The sequence below is a fragment of the Leuresthes tenuis genome, unplaced genomic scaffold, assembly GCF_036924035.1.
Source record: "Leuresthes tenuis unplaced genomic scaffold, fLeuTen1.0.hap1 SCAF_11, whole genome shotgun sequence".
Lineage (NCBI taxonomy): Eukaryota > Metazoa > Chordata > Actinopteri > Atheriniformes > Atherinopsidae > Leuresthes > Leuresthes tenuis.
In genome coordinates this window covers 33,042,567-33,061,585 of record NW_027325365.1, presented here as the reverse complement: position 1 = coordinate 33,061,585, position 19,019 = coordinate 33,042,567, and the positions used below count along the sequence as shown (strand labels likewise).

At 43.2% G+C, this 19,019-nt stretch overlaps 2 non-coding genes across 2 annotated transcripts; both read left to right on the top strand.

Annotated features, from left to right (window-relative positions):
- Positions 1-13,314: 13,314 nt before the first annotated feature.
- Positions 13,315-13,428, top strand: LOC140318781 (U5 spliceosomal RNA). The gene has a single exon (XR_011917926.1). It is a non-coding gene; the product is annotated as a U5 spliceosomal RNA (small nuclear RNA).
- Positions 13,429-13,736: 308 nt separating this feature from the next.
- On the top strand, positions 13,737-13,927 carry LOC140318724 (U2 spliceosomal RNA). The gene has a single exon (XR_011917875.1). It is a non-coding gene; the product is annotated as a U2 spliceosomal RNA (small nuclear RNA).
- The last annotated feature ends 5,092 nt before the right edge of the window (positions 13,928-19,019 follow it).

Genomic DNA, 19,019 nt, shown 5'->3' with positions numbered 1-19,019 from the left:
AGGTCTTCGGATGCAAGTGGGTGTCAATAACCCACTACACAAGTATGGTGGAGAGGAAGCTGTGAATGGGCGATCATAGTTTGCAAAAAGCGGGTGAGAAAAGGTGCTAATGTCAAACCATACATGATCAAAACAGGGAGCGGAGGTGTTTGGCTGCGACAAGGTGTGAATGTCCACCCAAAATTAATGAAAAGGGGCAACAAGTAGGTTCGAATGCCAAACCATACATCATAAAAAGCAGGAGTGGATGTGTTCGGCTACAAGAAGGTTTGAATGTCCGACCATAGTTTGTAAAAAGCGGGTAAGAAAAGGTTCGAATGCCCGAATATATACCATCAAAAGCGGAAGCGGAGGTGTTCGGCTGCAAGAAGGTGTGAACGTCCGACCAAAGTTTGTAAAAAGCAGTTAAGAAAAGGTTCGAATATCCAACCAAACATAATCAAAAGCGGGAGCAGAGCTGCTCGACTGTGAGTAGGTGTGAATCTCCGACAATAATTGCTGAAAAATATGTTAGAAAAGGTAAGAATGCCGGTCCATACATCATCAAAAGCGGGAGAAGTGGTGTTCGGCTGCAAGTAGGTGTGAATGTCCAGCCATAATTACTGACAAACGGGTAAGAAAAGGTAGTATTGCCAGACCATACATGATCAAAACAGGGAGCGGAGGTGGTTCAGCTGCAAGAAGGTGTGAATGTCCGACTAAAGTTTGTAAAATGTTGGTAAGACAAGGTGCGAATGCCTGACAATGTATGATCAAAAGAGGGAGCGGAGTTGTTCGGCTACAGGAAGGTGGGAAAGTCCGACCATGGTTTGTAAAAAGCGGATAAGAAAAGGTTTGAATTCCCAAACATACACCATCAAAAGAGGGAGCGGAGGTGTTCCGGTGTAAGAGGGTGTGAATAACCCACTATACAAGTATGGTGGAGAGGAAGCTGTGAATGGGCGATCATAGTTTGAAAAAAGCGGGTGAGAAAAGGTGCGAATGTCAAACCATACATGATCAACACAGGGAGCGGAGGTGTTTGGCTGCGACAAGGTGTGAATGTCCACCCAAAATTAATGAAAAGCGGGCAACAAGTAGGTTCGAATGCCCAACCATTCATCATTAAAAGCAGGAGTGGATGTATTCGGCTACAAGAAGGTTTGAATGTCCGACCATAGTTTGTAAAAAGCGGGTAAGAAAAGGTTCAAATGCCCGAATATATACCATCAAAAGCGGAAGCGGAGGTGTTCGGCTGCAAGAAGGTGTGAACGTCCGACCAAAGTTTGTAAAAAGCACTTAAGAAAAGGTTCGAATATCCAACCAAACATAATCAAAAGCGGGAGCAGAGCTGTTCGACTGCAAGTAGGTGTGAATGTCAGATCATAATTTGCAAAAAGCTGATGAGAACGGGTGAGAATGCCCGACTATACACCATCAAATGCGGGAGCGGAAGTGTTCGGCTGTGAGTAGGTGTGAATGTCTGACCATAATTGCTGAAAAATGTGTTAGAAAAGACTAGAATGCCGGATCATACATCATCAAAAGCGGGAGAGGTGGTGTTGGGCAGCAAGTAGGTGTTAATATCCAGCCGTAATTACTCACAAACGGGTAAGAAACGGTAGTATTGCCAGACCATACATGATCAAAACAGGGAGCGAAGGTGGTTCAGCTGCAAGGTGTGAATTTCTGACTAAAGTTTGTAAAAATGGGGTAAGACAAGGTGCGAATGCCAGACAATGTATGATCAAAAGAGGGAGCGGAGGTTTTTCGGCTGCAAGGTCTGAATGTCCAACCATAATTTGTAAAAACCGGGGATGAAAAGGCTCGAAAGCACGACTATACACCATCAAAAGCGGGAGCGGAGGTGTTCAGCTGCAAGAAGGTGTGAATGTCCACCAATGATTACTGAAAAATGGTTAAGAAAAGGTGTGAATGCCCAACCATACATCATCAAAAGCAGGAGTGGATGTGTTCGGCTACAAGAAGGTTTGAATGTCCGACAATAGTTTGTAAAAGGTGGGTAAGAAAAGGTTCGAATGCCCGAACATACACCATCAAAAGAGGGAGCGGAGGTGTTCCGCTGTAAGAAGGTGTGAATGTCCGACCGTAGTTGGTAAAAAGGGGGTAAGAAAAGGTTCAAATACCCGACTGTAAACAATCAAAAGAGGGAGCGGAGTTGTTCGGCTGTGAGTAGGTGTGAATCTGCGACCATAATTGCTGAAAAATATGTTAGAAAAGGTAAGAATGCCGGTCCATACATCATCAAAAGCGGGAGAAGTGGTGTTCGGCTGCAAGTAGGTGTGAATGTCAGATCATAATTTGCAAAAAGCTGATGAGAAAGGGTGAGAATGCCCGACTATACACCATCAAATGCGGTAGCGGAGTTGTTCGGCTGTGAGTAGGTGTGAATCTCCGACAATAATTGCTGAAAAATATGTTAGAAAAGGTAAGAATGCCCGTCCATACATCATCAAAAGCGGGAGAGGTGGTGTTCGGCTGCAAGTAGGTGTGAATGTCCAGCCATAATTACTCACAAACGGGTAAGAAAAGGTAGTATTGCCAGACCATACATGATCAAAACAGGGAGCGGAGGTGGTTCAGCTGCAAGAAGGTGTGAATGTCCGACTAAAGTTTGTAAAATGTTGGTAAGACAAGGTGCGAATGCCTGACAATGTATGATCAAAAGAGGGAGCGGAGTTGTTCGGCTACAGGAAGGTGGGAAAGTCCGACCATGGTTTGTAAAAAGCGGATAAGAAAAGGTTTGAATTCCCAAACATACACCATCAAAAGAGGGAGCGGAGGTGTTCCGGTGTAAGAGGGTGTGAATGTCCGACCATAGTTGGCAAAAAGCGGGTAAGAAAAGGTTAAAATACCCGACTGTACACCATCAAAAGCGGGAGCGGAGGTGTTCAGCTGCAAGAAGGTCTGAATGTCCGTCAATACTTGCTAGAAAACATGAAAGAAAATTTTCCAATATCAAACCGCACATGATCATAAGCGGGAGAGGAGGTGTTCAGCTGCAAGAAGGTGTGAATGTCCACCCATAATTACTGAAAAATGGGTAAGAAAAGGTGCGAATGCCCAACCATGCATCATCAAAAGCAGGAGTGGATGTGTTTGGCGACAAAATGTTTGAATGTCCGACCATAGTTTGTAAAAAGCGGGTAAGAAAAGGTTCGAATGCCCGAAGATACGCCATCAAAAGAGGGAGCGGAGGTGTTCCGTTGTAAGAAGGTGTGAACGTCCGACCAAAGTTGGTAAAATGCGGGTAAGAAAAGGTTAAAATACCCGACTGTACACAATCAAAAGAGGGAGCGTAGTTGTTCAGCAACAAAGTGTGAAAGTCCAGCCATGGTTTGTAAAAAGCGGTTAAGAAAAGGTTCGAATGCCCGAATATATACCATCAAAAGCGGAAGCGGAGGTGATCGGCGTCAAGAAGGTGTGAACGTCCGACCAAAGTTTGTAAAAAGCAGTTAAGAAAAGGTAAGAATATCCAACCAAACATAATCAAAAGCGGGAGCAGAGATGTTCGACTGCAAGTAGGTGTGAATATCAGATCATAATTTGCAAAAAGCTGATGAGAAAGGGTGAGAATGCCCGACTATACACCATCAAATGCGGGAGCGGAGGTGTTCGTCTTTAAGTAGGTGTGAATGTCCAACCATAATTGCTGAAAAATGTGTTAGAAAAGGTAAGAATGCCGGACCATACATCATCAAAAGCGGGAGAGGTGGTGTTCGGCTGCAAGAAGGTGTGAACGTCCGACCAAAGTTTGTAAAAAGCAGTTAAGAAAAGGTTCGAATATCCAACCAAACATAATCAAAAGCGGGAGAAGAGCTGTTCGACTGCAAGTAGGTGTGAATGTCAGATGATAATTTGCAAAAAGCTGATGAGAAAGGGTGAGAATGCCCAACTATACACCATCAAATGCGGGAGCGGAGGTGTTCGTCTGTGAGTAGGTGTGAATGTCCAACCATTATTGCTGAAAAATGTGTTAGAAAAGGTAAGAATGCCGGACCATACATCATCAAAAGCGGGAGAGTTGGTGTTCGGCTGCAAGTAGGTGTGAATGTCCAGCCATAGTTACTCACAAACAGGTAAGAAAAGGTAGTATTGCCAGACCATACATGATCAAAACAGGGAGCGGAGGTGGTTCAGCTGCAAGAAGGTGTGAATGTCCGACTAAAGTTTGTAAAATGTTGGTAAGACAAGGTGCGAATGCCTGACAATGTATGATCAAAAGAGGGAGCGGAGTTGTTCGGCTACAGGAAGGTGGGAAAGTCCGACCATGGTTTGTAAAAAGCGGATAAGAAAAGGTTTGAATTCCCAAACATACACCATCAAAAGAGGGAGCGGAGGTGTTCCGGTGTAAGAGGGTGTGAATAACCCACTATACAAGTATGGTGGAGAGGAAGCTGTGAATGGGCGATCATAGTTTGAAAAAAGCGGGTGAGAAAAGGTGCGAATGTCAAACCATACATGATCAACACAGGGAGCGGAGGTGTTTGGCTGCGACAAGGTGTGAATGTCCACCCAAAATTAATGAAAAGCGGGCAACAAGTAGGTTCGAATGCCCAACCATTCATCATTAAAAGCAGGAGTGGATGTATTCGGCTACAAGAAGGTTTGAATGTCCGACCATAGTTTGTAAAAAGCGGGTAAGAAAAGGTTCAAATGCCCGAATATATACCATCAAAAGCGGAAGCGGAGGTGTTCGGCTGCAAGAAGGTGTGAACGTCCGACCAAAGTTTGTAAAAAGCACTTAAGAAAAGGTTCGAATATCCAACCAAACATAATCAAAAGCGGGAGCAGAGCTGTTCGACTGCAAGTAGGTGTGAATGTCAGATCATAATTTGCAAAAAGCTGATGAGAACGGGTGAGAATGCCCGACTATACACCATCAAATGCGGGAGCGGAAGTGTTCGGCTGTGAGTAGGTGTGAATGTCTGACCATAATTGCTGAAAAATGTGTTAGAAAAGACTAGAATGCCGGATCATACATCATCAAAAGCGGGAGAGGTGGTGTTGGGCAGCAAGTAGGTGTTAATATCCAGCCGTAATTACTCACAAACGGGTAAGAAACGGTAGTATTGCCAGACCATACATGATCAAAACAGGGAGCGAAGGTGGTTCAGCTGCAAGGTGTGAATTTCTGACTAAAGTTTGTAAAAATGGGGTAAGACAAGGTGCGAATGCCAGACAATGTATGATCAAAAGAGGGAGCGGAGGTTTTTCGGCTGCAAGGTCTGAATGTCCAACCATAATTTGTAAAAACCGGGGATGAAAAGGCTCGAAAGCACGACTATACACCATCAAAAGCGGGAGCGGAGGTGTTCAGCTGCAAGAAGGTGTGAATGTCCACCAATGATTACTGAAAAATGGTTAAGAAAAGGTGTGAATGCCCAACCATACATCATCAAAAGCAGGAGTGGATGTGTTCGGCTACAAGAAGGTTTGAATGTCCGACAATAGTTTGTAAAAGGTGGGTAAGAAAAGGTTCGAATGCCCGAACATACACCATCAAAAGAGGGAGCGGAGGTGTTCCGCTGTAAGAAGGTGTGAATGTCCGACCGTAGTTGGTAAAAAGGGGGTAAGAAAAGGTTCAAATACCCGACTGTAAACAATCAAAAGAGGGAGCGGAGTTGTTCGGCTGTGAGTAGGTGTGAATCTGCGACCATAATTGCTGAAAAATATGTTAGAAAAGGTAAGAATGCCGGTCCATACATCATCAAAAGCGGGAGAAGTGGTGTTCGGCTGCAAGTAGGTGTGAATGTCAGATCATAATTTGCAAAAAGCTGATGAGAAAGGGTGAGAATGCCCGACTATACACCATCAAATGCGGTAGCGGAGTTGTTCGGCTGTGAGTAGGTGTGAATCTCCGACAATAATTGCTGAAAAATATGTTAGAAAAGGTAAGAATGCCGGTCCATACATCATCAAAAGCGGGAGAAGTGGTGTTCGGCTGCAAGTAGGTGTGAATGTCCAGCCATAATTACTCACAAACGGGTAAGAAAAGGTAGTATTGCCAGACCATACATGATCAAAACAGGGAGCGGAGGTGGTTCAGCTGCAAGAAGGTGTGAATGTCCGACTAAAGTTTGTAAAATGTTGGTAAGACAAGGTGCGAATGCCTGACAATGTATGATCAAAAGAGGGAGCGGAGTTGTTCGGCTACAGGAAGGTGGGAAAGTCCGACCATGGTTTGTAAAAAGCGGATAAGAAAAGGTTTGAATTCCCAAACATACACCATCAAAAGAGGGAGCGGAGGTGTTCCGGTGTAAGAGGGTGTGAATGTCCGACCATAGTTGGCAAAAAGCGGGTAAGAAAAGGTTAAAATACCCGACTGTACACCATCAAAAGCGGGAGCGGAGGTGTTCAGCTGCAAGAAGGTCTGAATGTCCGTCAATACTTGCTAGAAAACATGAAAGAAAATTTTCCAATATCAAACCGCACATGATCATAAGTGGGAGAGGAGGTGTTCAGCTGCAAGAAGGTGTGAATGTCCACCCATAATTACTGAAAAATGGGTAAGAAAAGGTGCGAATGCCCAACCATGCATCATCAAAAGCAGGAGTGGATGTGTTTGGCGACAAAATGTTTGAATGCCCGACCATAGTTTGTAAAAAGCGGGTAAGAAAAGGTTCGAATGCCCGAAGATACGCCATCAAAAGAGGGAGCGGAGGTGTTCCGTTGTAAGAAGGTGTGAACGTCCGACCAAAGTTGGTAAAATGCGGGTAAGAAAAGGTTAAAATACCCGACTGTACACAATCAAAAGAGGGAGCGTAGTTGTTCAGCAACAAAGTGTGAAAGTCCAGCCATGGTTTGTAAAAAGCGGTTAAGAAAAGGTTCGAATGCCCGAATATATACCATCAAAAGCGGAAGCGGAGGTGATCGGCGTCAAGAAGGTGTGAACGTCCGACCAAAGTTTGTAAAAAGCAGTTAAGAAAAGGTAAGAATATCCAACCAAACATAATCAAAAGCGGGAGCAGAGATGTTCGACTGCAAGTAGGTGTGAATATCAGATCATAATTTGCAAAAAGCTGATGAGAAAGGGTGAGAATGCCCGACTATACACCATCAAATGCGGGAGCGGAGGTGTTCGTCTTTAAGTAGGTGTGAATGTCCAACCATAATTGCTGAAAAATCTGTTAGAAAAGGTAAGAATGCCGGACCATACATCATCAAAAGCGGGAGAGGTGGTGTTCGGCTGCAAGAAGGTGTGAACGTCCGACCAAAGTTTGTAAAAAGCAGTTAAGAAAAGGTTCGAATATCCAACCAAACATAATCAAAAGCGGGAGAAGAGCTGTTCGACTGCAAGTAGGTGTGAATGTCAGATGATAATTTGCAAAAAGCTGATGAGAAAGGGTGAGAATGCCCAACTATACACCATCAAATGCGGGAGCGGAGGTGTTCGTCTGTGAGTAGGTGTGAATGTCCAACCATTATTGCTGAAAAATGTGTTAGAAAAGGTAAGAATGCCGGACCATACATCATCAAAAGCGGGAGAGTTGATGTTCGGCTGCAAGTAGGTGTGAATGTCCAGCCATAGTTACTCACAAACAGGTAAGAAAAGGTAGTATTGCCAGACCATACATGATCAAAACAGGAAGCGGAGGTGGTTCAGCTGCAAGAAGGTCTGAATGTCCAACCATAATTTGTAAAAACCGGGGAAGAAAAGGCTCGAAAGCCAGACTATACACCATCAAAAGCGGCAGAGAAGGTGTTCGGCTGTAAGAAGGTCTGAATGTCCACCCATAATTACTGAAAAATGGGTAAGAAAAGGTGCGAATGCCCAAACATACATCATCAAAAGCAGGAGTGGATGTGTTCGGCTACAAGAAGGTTTGATTGTCCGACTATAGTTTGTAAAAAGCGGGTAGGGAAAGGTTTGAATGCCCGACTATACACCATCAAAAGAGGGAGGAAAGGAGCTCCGCTGTAAGATGGTCTGAATGTCCATTAATAATTTCTATAAATCATGAAAGAAAATTTTCGAATATCAAACCGCACATGATCATAAGCAGGAGAGAAGGTGTTCGACTGCAAGTGGGTGTGAATGTCAGATCATAATTTGTAAAAAGCGGGTAAGAAAAGGTAAGAATGCCCAACCATAAATTATCAAAAGTGGCAGCAGAGATGTTTGGCTGGTATTTATCAATGTCCAGATAGATTTCAACAAAAAACAACGATGTACTTTGCAGTAAAAGAAAGAGCAAATCAAAAGTTTTAGGAATCCGAGAATAAGCTTATTTTCATGAGTTTTGCATGATTTGGGATTTTATCTATAAAATGAATTCCTTCACTCAATACAAGTGAAAACTGCTCTGTCCTTCATATGTACCCATTTCTACATATATTTCAAGCATAAACTTCCTCATATTGCTCTGAATGAGAAAGAACCACAATTGTGATTAAGCCACACGCCCCTTTTGAGGAGTTCTGCATGATTTGGGATTTTATCTATAAAATGAATTCCTTCACTCAAACTATGTTAAAACAGCTTTTACCTTCATATTTATCAATGTCTAGATAGATTTAAACAAAAAAACCAACGTTGTACTTTGCAGTAAAAGAAAGATTAAATCAAAAGTTTTCGGAATCCGAGGATAAGCTTATTTTCATGAGTTCTGCATGATTTGGGATTTTATGTATAAAATGAATTCCTTCACTCAAACCAAGTTAAAACAGCTTTGTCCTTCATATTTATCAATGTCTAGATCGATTTAAACTTCTTCTACTGCAAAGTCCAATGTTGTTCTTTGTTGTAGTCGATTTTTCAGTAATTGGTGGACATTCAGACCTTCTTGCAGCTGATCACCTCCACTCCAGCTTTTGATCATGTATGGTCCAGCATTCTAGTCTTTTCTAACACATTTTTCAGCCATTACGGTTCGACATTCACACCTACTTACAGCCGAACACTTCCACTCCCGCATTTGATGGTGTATAGTCAGGCATTCTCACCCTTTCTCATCAGCTTTTTGCATATTATGATCTGACATTCACACCTACTTGCAGTCGAACAGCTCTGCTCCCGCGTTTAATTATGTTTGGTTGGATATTCGAACCTTTTCTTAACTACTTTTTACAAGCTTTGGTCGGACGTTCACACTTTCTTGCAGCCGAACACCTCCACTTCCGCTTTTGATGGTATATATTCGGGCATTCGAACCTTTTGTTACCCGCTTTTTACAAACCATGGGTGGACTTTCACACCTTCTTGTAGCTGAACAACTCCGCTACCGCTATTGATTGTGTACAGTCGGGTATTTTAACCTTTTTTTACCCGCTTTTTACCAACTATGGTCGGACATTCAGACAGTCTTACACCGGAACACCTCCGCTCCCTCTTTTGATGGTGTATCTTCGGGTATTAGAACCTTTTCTTACCCGCTTTTTACAAACTATGGTCGGGCAGTCAAACCTTCTCTTCGCCAAACACATCAACTCCTGCTTTTGATGATGTATGGTTGGGCATTCGCACCTTTTCTTACCCATTTTTCAGGAATTATGGGTGGACATTCACACCTTCTTGCAGCTGAACACCTCCTCTCCCGCTTATGATCATGTGCGGTTTGATATTGGAAAATTTTCTTTCATGTTTTCTAGCAAGTATTGACGGACATTCAAACCTTCTTGCAGCTGAACACCTCCTCTCCCGCTTTTGATGGTGTATAGTCGGGCTTTCGAGCCTTTTCTTCCCGGTTTTTACAAATTATGGTTGGACATTCAGACCTTCTTGCAGCGGAACACCTCCGCTCCCTCTTTTGATCATACATTGTCAGGCATTCGCACCTTGTCTTACCAACATTTTACAAACTTTAGTCGGACATTCACACCTTCTTGCAGCTGAACCACCTCCGCTCCCTGATTTGATCATGTATGGTCTGGCAATACTACTTTTTCTTACCCGTTTGTGAGTAATTATGGCTGGACATTCACACCTACTTGCAGCCGAACACCACTTCTCCCACTTTTGATGATGTATGGACCGGCATTCTTACCTTTTTTAACATATTTTTCAGCAATTATGGTCGGACATTCACACCTACTAACAGCCGAACAACTCCGCTACCGCATTTGATGGTGTATAGTCGGGCATTCTCATCCTTTCTCATCAGCTTTTTGCAAATTATGATCTGACATTCACACCTACTTGCAGTCAAACAGCTCTGCTCCCGCTTTTGATTATGTTTGGTTAGATATTCGGACCTTTTCTTAACCGCTTTTTACAAACCATGGTTGGACTTTCACACCTTCTCTTAGCTGAACAACTCCGCTCCCTCTTTTGATTGTGTACAGTCGGGAATTCTAACCTTTTCTTACCCCCTTTTTACCAACTATGGACGGACATTCACACCTTCTTACAGCGGAACACCTCCGCTCCCTCTTTTGATGGTGTATGTTCGGGCATTCGAACCTTTTCTTGCCCGCCTTTTACAAACTATTGTCGGACATTCAAACCTTCTTGTAGCCGAACACATCCACTCCTGCTTTTGATGATGTATGGTTGGGCATTCACACCTTTTCTTAACCATTTTTCAGTAATTATTGGTGGACATTCAGACCTTCTTGCAGCTGAACACCTCCGCTCCCGCTTTTGATGGTGTATAGTCATGCTTTCGAGTCTTTTCATCCCCGGTTTTTACAAATTATGGTTGGACATTCAGACCTTGCAGCCGAAAAACCTCCGCTCCCTCTTTTGATCATACATTGTCGGGCATTCTCACCTTGTCTTACCCGCTTTTTACAAACTTTAGTCGGAAATTCACACCTTGCACCTCCGCTCCCTGTTTTGATAATGTATGGTTTGACATTCGCACCTTTTCTCACCCGCTTTTTGCAAACTATGATCGCCCATTCACAGCTTCCTCTCCACCATACTTGTGTAGTGGGTTATTCACACCCACTTGCATCCGAAGACCTCCGCCCCCACTTTTGTTGATATTTAGTCGGTCATTCGCACCCGCTTTTGGCAAACTATGGCCTTCCTGCAGCCAAACACCTCTGATCTCGCTTTTGTTGATGTAAGGTTGGGCATTCAGACCTTGCTTCACCTGCTTTTCACCAAATATAGTCGGACATTCACACCTTCTTGCAGCCGAACACTTCCGCTCCACCTTTTAATGTTCTATGGGGCATTCACACCTTTTTTTTCACCGTATTTTATAGATTATGGTTGGAAATTCTCACCCACTCTCATCCGAAGACCTCTCCTCCCGCTTTTGTTAATATATTGTCGGGCATTCGAACCTTTTCTTACCCGCTTTTTACAAATTATGGTCGGACATTCACATCTACTTGCAGCCGAATACTTCCGCTCCACCTTTTAGTGATGTATGGTTGGCATTTGCACCTTTTCTTACCCTCTTTTTTTTACTGATTGCTGAAGATTAAGTTGTTCTTTCTCAAACTACAAAATTTTTTTAATTGTTGAAATTTGATTTGAAGTGGATAAATAAGGAGGACAAACAGTTTTAAGTCAGGCTGATAAAAGGAATTAATTTTATAGCAAAATCTGTACTTCGTCATATGTCGAGAGATGCTTATTGCTAAAGAAGTTCTTTCTCATTCCACAAAGTACAACGTTGTTTATCGTTGAAACATGATTAGACATGAATAAATATGAAGGACAAAGCAGTTTTAACTTGGTTTGAGTTAAGGAATTCGTTTTATAGGAGAATCCGAATTCGTGCATAACTCGTAAAATAGAGCTTATTTTCGGATTCCTGAAGAATGAGTCTGGTTCTTTCTCATAATACAAAGTATGTTGTTTATTGTTGAAACTTCATCAGAAGTGAAGAAATAAATGAATGCCTATCAACAAATGTGGGATCTAAACTCTAGTGCTTCCTCTAAAATAATTTCCTTTCTCAATTCAGAAATGTGTGTGTAAGTCACAACACCCGTGACACCAAAACGGCTTTCTTTTCTCTCTTTTCTCTACACTCTGCACTGTTAGCACACACACCAAATCAGAAAGGCTTTTTTCTCTCTTTTCTACATTATGGACTGTGGTGACACAAAACCGCTCTCTCTTTTTTTTTTTTGATTGTGTGCCAGGGCGTTGTCTCACGTATTAGATTATGCTTAAGATACGAATGGGTTTATCAGTCACATCAGAATCCATACATACTGATCCTCCCGTAATAAAATGGTCGGATCTTATCAAACACACTTTGTTTCTTGTGACAATCAAGTCAGCGAAACAGCGTATACACGTCAAGACACTGAATCAAGTTTGCCACAAGAACTCATAAGTTTGGCAGTAGGGCTCTGCCGTCAGCAATCATACACCCATTTTATCTATTATCAATAAGGATACTTCTACAACTACTATCAAAGTATGTCCGGACTTCTTATGTTGTCAGTTGCTATATATGAATAAGTGGGTAGCTACTGACAAGCATTAAGCATGTCACACAGCCCAAACATATAACATTTCAGGACAAACCACACAGTTAACAACCACAGTGAAGCGTGTCAAAGCCCAAACATGTAACATTCAACAGGACACTTACACAACACATTCAAATCAAACAGTCAGACAACATACAAGAACATATACCCCAGCCAGCATTGCTCCCTGCCTATTTTCCTACAGCTCACTATGTGTGCGCACACCTTTATTCACAAACTCTTCAACTTATACTCTTTTACCGAAGCTACTACAGCTTGATTGGCCGAATACCCTTAGATCCTATTTCGGTGAATTTGACATCTGCCTTACATGTAACAGATTAGCGGTTTAGCAGTTTTAATTTAGTTTGAGTGAAGGAATTCATTTTATAGCAAAATCCGAAATCGTGAAGAACTCATGAAAGTAAGCTTATTCTCGGATTCCTGAAACTTTAGATTTACTCTTTCTTTTACTGCAAAGTACAACGTTGTTTTTTTTGTTTAAATCTTTCTAGACATGGTAAATATGAAGGACAAAGCAGTTTTAACATAGTTTGAGTGAAGGAATTCATTTTATAGATAAAATCCCAAGAGCCTGCTGAGAAAAGAGAGTGAATGCGAAGTAGACTTTAACACGGCTCTGGGAGCGAGCCGAGTATGGGCTAACCGGGAGAATTGCTTGAAAGAAACGCAACACCGAATGAGCGGTCAGAACAAAGCCTCAATACGGTGTTCCCGTGGTGTTTTAGTTGCTGCCTTGTCTTTTGCACAGAGTAAAAGACAAGGCAGCCATCGAATAGGGCCCGATTGTTCCTACTTGGTCAGCCGAGGAGCAAGGGGGGGGAGCAAGCGTCTCAACCAAGCACAGCTCACCATGGGGAAGGTGGCTATGCCAACTAGCCTGATGCCCTGCTCCCGCAGTGACGGATAATCGTACTCTGGTTTCTCTTCATAACGTACAAGTCTTTCGCCTTTTACTAAAAACTTCTGTGGAGAGCAGCACTAATGAGTTGTTTCTATTTTTGGCAGGCTTTACTTTTGCGGGTGAAGCCCTTTGTCTCTGTGCAAAAGAAATCTTGTTACTGTGCAGAATGACTTCTCTGAGTAGAGACGCCTTACTTGTTGCGACTGTGCCGATGTTCGAAGCTGGAGTGCAAAGTTGTTGCTTGAATGGTGCTCGCTGGAGCGTGCGGGAGTGCAAAGTTATACCATTTAAAAGGGCTGAAGAGTGCTCAGTGCAGCGGGTGGGCGGAGGTGCAAAGTGACACTCTGGCCACCTATGGCCATAAAAAGAATACCGCTACAAGTGCGCATTGTGCCAGGAAGGGCCCTGGGACCTGAACCAGTGGACAGTTATCGCTTCTCAGCCTTTTGGCTGAGCTCAAGTGTAGTATCTGTTCTTATCAGTTTAATGTCTGATATGTCCTCTATACAAGGACTAGATGTTAAATGGATTTTTTGCAATAGGAGTTGAAAAAGGAGCTTGCTCCGTTCACTTCAAGCATCGACCCAGTACTGCAGTGCCGCTGGGAACGGTGCGCTCTTCTCTGCCCTTGTGAAAAAGCAAACAGCAGTGCAGGATGGAAGTTTCAGGGAGCCCAAGACGAAAGTTTCTTTTAGTCTGCTGAGAAAAGAGAGTGAATGCGAAGTAGACTTTAACACGGCTCTGGGAGCAAGCCGAGTGTGGGCTAACCAGGAGAATTGCTTGAAAGAAACGCGACACCGAATGAGCGGTCAGAACAAAGCCTCAATACGGTGTTCCCGTGGTGTTTTTGTTGCTGCCTTGTCTTTTGCACAGAGTAAAAGACAAGGCAATTTTGTAGTTTGAGAAAGAACAACTTAATCTTCAGCAATCAGTATAAAAAGAGGGTAAGAAAAGGTGCAAATGCCAACCCTACATCACTAAAAGGTGGAGCGGAAGTATTCGGCTGCAAGTAGGTGTGAATGTCCGACCATAATTTGTAAAAAGCGGGTAAGACAAGGTTCGAATGCCCGACTATATATTACCAAAATCAAGAGGAGAGGTCTTCGGATGAGAGTGGGTGAGAATTTCCAACCATAATCTATAAAATGCGGTGAAAAAAAGGTGTGAATGCCCCATAGAACACTAAAAGGTGAAGCGGAAGTGTTCGGCTGCAAGAAGGTGTGAATGTCCGACAATATTTGGTGAAAAGCAGGTGAAGCAAGGTTTGAATGCCCAACCTTACATAATCAAAAGCGAGATCAGAGGTGTTTGGCTGCAAGAAGGCCAAAGTTTGCCAAAATGACCGTGCGAATGACCGACTAAATATCAACAAAAGTGGGGGCGGAGGTCTTTGGACGCAAGTGGGTGTGAATATCCCACCATACAGGTATGGTGGAGAGGAAGCTGTGAATGGCCGACCATAGTAAAATGCGGGTGAGAGAAGGTGCGAATGTGAAAGCATACATGATCAAAACAGGGAGCGGAGGTGTTTGGCAGCGACAAGGTGTGAATATCCACCCATAATTAATTAAAAGCGGGCAACAAGTAGGTTCGAATGCCCAACCATACATCATCAAAAGCAGGAATGGATGTGTTCGGCTACAAGAAGGTTTGAATATCCGACCGTAGTTTGTAAAAAGCGGGTAAGAAAAGGTTCGAATGACCGAACATACACCATCAAAAGAGGGAGCGGAGGAGTTCCGCTGTAAGAAGGTGTGAATGTCCGACCATAGTTGGTAAAAAGCGGGTAAGAAAAGGTTAAAATACCCGACTGTACACAATCAATAGCGGGAGCGGAGTTGTTCGGCTACTAAAAGGTGTGAAAGTCCGACCATGGTTTGTAAAAAGCGGGTAAGAAAAGGTGCGAATGCCCGACAATGTATGATCAAAAGAAGGAGCGGAGGTTTTCGGCTGCAAGAAGGTCTGAATGTCCAATCATAGTTTGTAAAAACCGGGAAGAAAAGGCTCGGAAGCCCGACTATACATCATCAAAAGCGGGAGCAGAGGGGTTCAGCTGCAAGAAGGTCTGAATGTCCGACTTAAGTTCAAATATATTAACAAAAGCGGGAGGAGAGGTCTTCGGATGAGAGTGGTTGAGAATTTCCAACCATAATCTATAAAATGCGGTGAAAAATAAGGTGTCATAGAACACTAAAAGGTGGAGCGGAAGTGTTCGGCTGCAAGAAGGTGTGAATGTCCGACTATATTTGGTGAAAAGCAGGTGAAGCAAGGTTTGAATGCCCAACCTTACATCATCAAAAGCGAGATCAGAGGTGTTTGGCTGCAAGAAGGCCATAGTTTACCAAAAGCAGGGTGCGAATGACCGACTAAATATCAACAAAAGTGGGGGCAAAGGTCTTCGGATGCAAGTGGGTGTGAATATCCCACCATACAAGTATGGTGGAGAGGAAGCTGTGAATGGCCGACCATAGTTTGCAAAAAGCGGGTGAGAAAAGGTGCGAATGTAAAACCATACATTATCAAAACAGGGAGCGGAGGTGTTTGGCTGCGACAAGGTGTGAATGTCCACCCATAATTAATGAAAAGCGGGCAACAAGTAGGTTCGAATGCCCAACCATACATCATCAAAAGCAGGAGTGGATGTGTTTGGCTACAAGAAGGTTTGAATGTCCGACCATAGTTTGTAAAAAGCGGTTAAGAAAAGGTTCGAATGCCCGAACATACACCATCAAAAGAGGGAGCGGAGGAGTTCCGCTGTAAGAAGGTGTGAATGTCCGACCATAGTTGGTAAAAAGCGGGTAAGAAAACGTTAAAATACCCGACTGTACACAATCAATAGCGGGAGTTTGCCAAAATGACCGTGCGAATGACCGACTAAATATCAACAAAAGTGGGGGCGGAGGTCTTTGGACGCAAGTGGGTGTTAATATCCCACCATACAGGTATGGTGGAGAGGAAGCTGTGAATGGCCGACCATAGTAAAAAGCGGGTGAGAGAAGGTGCGAATGTGAAAGCATACATGATCAAAACAGGGAGCGGAGGTGTTTGGCAGCGACATGGTGTGAATATCCACCCATAATTAATTAAAAGCGGGCAACAAGTAGGTTCGAATAGCCAACCATACATCATCAAAAGCAGGAATGGATGTGTTCGGCTACAAGAAGGTTTGAATATCCGACCGTAGTTTGTAAAAAGCGGGTAAGAAAAGGTTCGAATGACCGAACATACACCATCAAAAGAGGGAGCGGAGGAGTTCCGCTGTAAGAAGGTGTGAATGTCCGACCATAGTTGGTAAAAAGCGGGTAAGAAAAGGTTAAAATACCCGACTGTACACAATCAATAGCGGGAGCGGAGTTGTTCGGCTACTAAAAGGTGTGAAAGTCCGACCATGGTTTGTAAAAAGCGGGTAAGAAAAGGTGCGAATGCCCGACAATGTATGATCAAAAGAAGGAGCGGAGGTTTTCGGCTGCAAGAAGGTCTGAATGTCCAATCATAGTTTATAAAAACCGGGAAGAAAAGGCTCGGAAGCCCGACTATACATCATCAAAAGCGGGAGCAGAGGGGTTCAGCTGCAAGAAGGTCTGAATGTCCGACTTAAGTTCAAATATATTAACAAAAGCGGGAGGAGAGGTCTTCAGATGAGAGTGGTTGAGAATTTCCAACCATAATCTATAAAATGCGGTGAAAAAAAAGTTGTCATAGAACACTAAAAGGTGGAGCGGAGGTGTTCGGCTGCAAGAAGTTGTGAATGTCCGACTATATTTGGTGAAAAGCAGGTGAAGCAAGGTCTGATAGCCCAACCTTACATCATCAAAAGCGAGATCAGAGGTGTTTGGCTGCAAGAAGGCCATAGTTTGCCAAAAGCGGGTAAGGTGCGAATGACCGACTAAATATCAACAAAAGTGGGGGCAAAGGTCTTCGGATGCAAGTGGGTGTGAATATCCCACCATACAAGAATGGTGGAGAGGAAGCTGTGAATGGCCGACCATAGTTTGCAAAAAGCGGGTGAGAAAAGGTGCGAATGTCAAACCATACATTATCAAAACAGGGAGCGGAGGTGTTTGGCTGCGACAAGGTGTGAATGTCCACCCATAATTAATGAAAAGCGGGCAACAAGTAGGTTCGAATGCCCAACCATACATCATCAAAAGCAGGAGTGGATGTGTTTGGCTACAAGAAGGTTTGAATGTCCGACCATAGTTTGTAAAAAGCGGTTAAGAAAAGGTTCGAATGCCCGAACATACACCATCAAAAGAGGGAGCGGAGGTTTTCCGCTGTAAGAAGGTGTGAATGTCCGACCATAGTTGGTAAAAAGCGGGTAAGAAAACGTTAAAATACCCGACTGTACACAATCAATAGCGGGAGCGGAGTTGTTTGGATACAAGAAGGTGTGAATGTCCGACCATGGTTTGTAAAAAGCGGGTAAGAAAAGTTGCGAATGCCCGACAATGTATGATCAAAAAGAGGGAGTGGAGGTTTTCGGCTACAAGAAGGTTTGAATGTCTGACCATAGTTTGTAAAAAGCGGGTAAGAAAAGGTTTGAATGCCCGAACATACACCATCAAAAGAGGGAGCGGCGGTGGTTCACCTGCAAGAAGGTGTGAATGTCCGACTAAAGTTTTTAAAAAGCGGGTAAGACAATGTGCGAATGCCCGACAATGTATGATCAAAAGAGGGAGCGGAGGTTTTCGGCTGCAAGAAGGTCTGAATGTCCAACCATAATTTGTAAAAACCGGGGAAGAAAAGGCTCGAAAGCCAGACTATACACCATCAAAAGTGGCAGAGGAGGTGTTTGGCTGTAAGAAGGTCTGAATGTCCACCCATAATTACTGAAAAATGGGTAAGAAAAGGTGCGAATGCCCAACCATACATCATCAAAAGCAGGTGCGAACCTTCTTCTCAAACAAGAAGGTTTGAATGTCCGACTATACTTTGTAAAAAGCGGGTAGGGAAAGGTTCGAATGCCCGAACATACACTATCAAAAGAGGGAGCGGAGGAGCTCCGCTGTAAGACGGTCTGAATGTCCATTAATAATTGCTAGAAAACATGAAAGAAAATTTTCGAATATCAAACCGCAGATGATCATAAGCGGGAGAGAAGGTGTTCGACTGCAAGTGGGTGTGAATGTCAGATCATAATTTGTAAAAAGCGGGTAAGAAAAGGTAAGAATGCCCAACCATAATTTATCAAAAGTGGCAGCAGAGATGTTCGGCTGGTATTTATCAATGTCCAGATAGATTTCAACAAAAAACAACGATGTACTTTGCAGTAAAAGAAAGAGCAAATCAAAAGTTTTAGGAATCCGAGAATAAGCTTATTTTCATGAGTTCTGCACGATGTCGGATTTTACTATAAAAATAATTCCTTCCCTCAAACCAGGTGAAAACTGCTTTGTCCTTCGAGCAACATTGTATTTTGCAGTAGAAGAAAGACCAACACTGGAGGATCAGGAATCCGAGAATAAGCTTCTTTTCATACGTTCTGCATGATTTGGGATTTTATGTATAAAATGAATTCCTTCACTCAAACCAAGTGAAAACTGCTTTGTCCTTCATATGTACCCATTTCTACATATATTTCAAGCATAAACGTCCTCATATTACCCTGAATGAGAAAGAACCACAATTGTGATTAAGCCACACGCCCCTTTTGAGGAGTTCTGCATGATTTGGGATTTTATCTATAAAATGAATTCCTTCACTCAAACTATGT